We start from the raw sequence: 3112 nt of genomic DNA on the forward strand, positions 1-3112 counted from the left end.
TACATACATACATACATACATACATACATACATATACACTTATATATTTATTTTTTCACTTTGAATTTTGTATGAGGTATACACATGCAAAGATTCACAGCTACTGGGTGGGTGAGTGAGTGAGTGAGTGAGTGAGTGATTGATTGATTGATTGATTGATTGATTGATTGATTGATTGATTGATTGAGAGAGAGTGAGTGTGTGTGTTAGGGGGGGGGGGGGAATGTGGTGATTGTGGGGGAAAAAAAAATTTAAAATTGAAATTTTTAAAAAAAAATTTTTTTCTGTAGGGTGCAAAATAGTAGTGCCAACGGCACGTGGTGTTCCCAAGCGGTCACCCATCTAAGTACTAACCACGCTCGACGATGCTTAACTTCGGTGATCGGACGAGAACCGGTGTGTTCATCGTGATATGGCCGTTGGCAATGATATAGATGTTTTTTTTTTGCAGTTTGTATTTGCCACTCGAAATAGCTATACCAGGTGTGATTGTTACAAACAACAGGAGAAATCGTGTAATGAACACTCTTTTACTTCCCCCCCCCCCCTCCCCACACACAACACCCACCACCCTCACCATCCCAACCACCAAAGCCCTCTTCAAAATACACTCTCACACACACACACAAACCCACACTCTATAACTGATGAACATTACCATAACTTCTTAAAGCCATTAGATAATATTTAACTCAAGAAAGGTATTGTGATATGTTTAAAGAAAGAAAGGTGAAACCTTTAACTTTACCAGCAGGTATTAGTATCACTGAGGTATCTTCTAGGTTGTAGCAGCAATAGTAGTAATAATAATAAAATTAAATAAGGTAATAAAAAAGAAAAGTTATACATGTGATCAAATCATGAATGTATAAAACTGGAATGAATTTAAATTTTTTTTATTTTTCTTCATAGGCTGTTTTGAAATTGATGAGTAAGTGCCTCTTCTTTTAAATTTTTTAATGCTGAACACTGTTACATAAGAGATGAATGTTTAGAAAATTTAAAAAAAAAAAAGCTAGCCCAGCCCCCTCCCCCCCTCACACAAAATCCAAACAAAAAAAAAACACCCTCCTTCAAAACATCACATAATCATCCAGCCAGCAGTGCAGACGAGAAATTTGCACTCGGGGCCGCCATTTTGACGATAAATTCTTGCATGGCACACCAAAGGTAGGAAAGAATTTAAAAAAATAAAAATAATGGGCGAGCACCCTCGCGTCTGCCTGTAGAAAATGAAGTTAAAAGTAACATAACCTAAAGACAGGCACACACTAGGGTGCTCCCAGGCGGTTGAGAAATTTTTTCCCGCCAAAAGACTTATATATATTATTTATTTTACTGTTTTTGGCAGGGGGCTATGTCGGTCTGTGTGCAAAGTAGTTCCTACTCCCGCCGCCAGGAGCGCGCGCGGTGGGTAGCGATGTTGTTTTTTCTGCTTTCATTTGTTTATTATTTAGAGGGTTAATGCTATGTAAATGTACGCAAGTTTGGTTATGTGTCGGTAGTTGTGCGAGATTTAATTTCCGAAACGAAATTTGACTTTCATCGGCCTGCATTTCTCACTTATTCGGAAAATACATGTGTGTTTATGTATGTATAATAATCGAGTGATTTTGTAATAATTTGGAAGTTTTGTTTGCGTGTGCGATGTGGGGAAGAAAAGGTGTGCACACGAGTCCTAGGGCTATATTTTTTTTTATTGCGAAATATTTACTTCATGTGGTGAAAAATTTTAAATTATTTGTGATGCAAGTGAAATTTTTTTTTTTTTTTCAGTTGGGTGATGTGTTTGTCCTCGTTTGTGTGCAAGGAAGCAAACATGCTGAAGGTAAGGGGCCATAAATGACACTTTAAAATATTAGTTTACCATTAATTTTGGTTAAATATTAAATTGCCATATAAGTAAAATCATGTCAACTGTTGTATTCCACCCAGTATAAGCTGTTAGTAATGGGTACTTAATATAAATAGAATAAATGTAAGCATTTTCGTCTGCATGAAAATTCACTTTTTTTTTGGATCCATTTGTACTGTGGGTAGTTAAATAGTACATTATGTTGTTTTTACTTCGAAGTACAAAACATCTTGTGCATGATTGCAAATTCAAACGCAGTTAAGCATAATATGAATTCGAATTATGTGTGTGTGTGTGTGTATATATATATATTTTTTTCAGTTTTTTTTTTTTTTTTTTTTTTATTTTTTTTTTTTTTTTTACTGTGTCCAGTTTTAGCACAAATGGAATTATTTTCAAAGTGAATCGATGCAACTGGTCTTTGCCATTAATATTGGTATATGATCTAACTAAATTAAATAGAAAGGATTTTTTTATTTATTTTTTTATATATATAAATATATTTGTAGCAATGTACTAATGACCACAGAAGTAAGCAAAAAAAAAATATATATATATATATATCTCAGCCAGTAAACCATGCGTCTTAAAGACTTTTTTTAATGAAAATATTTCTGCCTTGGTTAAGCTTACATTTACTATCATAGGGATTGAGGGAATTGTAGAACAGCAGCAGAAGCATTTCCTTTCATGATCATGTTCTTGGTCCTGAAAAGGACCGTTTATGTAAGCATGTGCACACCAGACCTGCTCACTTGGAGCTGGTGTATTTGGTGACAGCCTTGGTGCCCTCGCTGACAGCGTGCTTGGCCAGCTCCCCGGGCAGCAGCAGTCTCACGGCCGTCTGTATCTCGCGGCTGGTGATGGTGGAGCGCTTGTTGTAGTGGGCGAGGCGGCTGGCCTCTGCCGCGATGCGCTCGAAAATGTCGTTCACGAAACTGTTCATGATGCTCATGGCCTTAGATGATATGCCAGTGTCCGGATGAACTTGCTTCAACACTTTGTAGATGTAGATTGCGTAGCTTTCCTTCCTCTTGCGCTTCTTTTTCTTGTCGCCCTTCGAGATGTTTTTCTGGGCCTTGCCCGCCTTTTTGGCTGCCTTACCGCTCGTCTTGGGGGGCATCGTAGGTCTGAGCTGTGCCGCTGTCGCTAGATGAGTGAGACGGGAACTGAATTTTTTTCGTGAAAAGTTTTCTTGGCTTCTTGTTGCGCGACCAATCGGAGCGCTCCGCGGCTCGTGATTGGTCGCGCTCCGCG

General features: G+C 38.1%; 1 non-coding gene across 1 annotated transcript; it reads right to left on the reverse strand.

The window, feature by feature from the left end:
- Positions 1 to 305: 305 nt before the first annotated feature.
- On the reverse strand, positions 306 to 424 carry LOC134545206 (5S ribosomal RNA). The gene has a single exon (XR_010078341.1). It is a non-coding gene; the product is annotated as a 5S ribosomal RNA (ribosomal RNA).
- Between the last annotated feature and the right edge of the window lie 2688 nt (positions 425 to 3112).

Source organism: Bacillus rossius, unplaced genomic scaffold (assembly GCF_032445375.1).
Source record: "Bacillus rossius redtenbacheri isolate Brsri unplaced genomic scaffold, Brsri_v3 Brsri_v3_scf63, whole genome shotgun sequence".
Taxonomy (NCBI): domain Eukaryota; kingdom Metazoa; phylum Arthropoda; class Insecta; order Phasmatodea; family Bacillidae; genus Bacillus; species Bacillus rossius.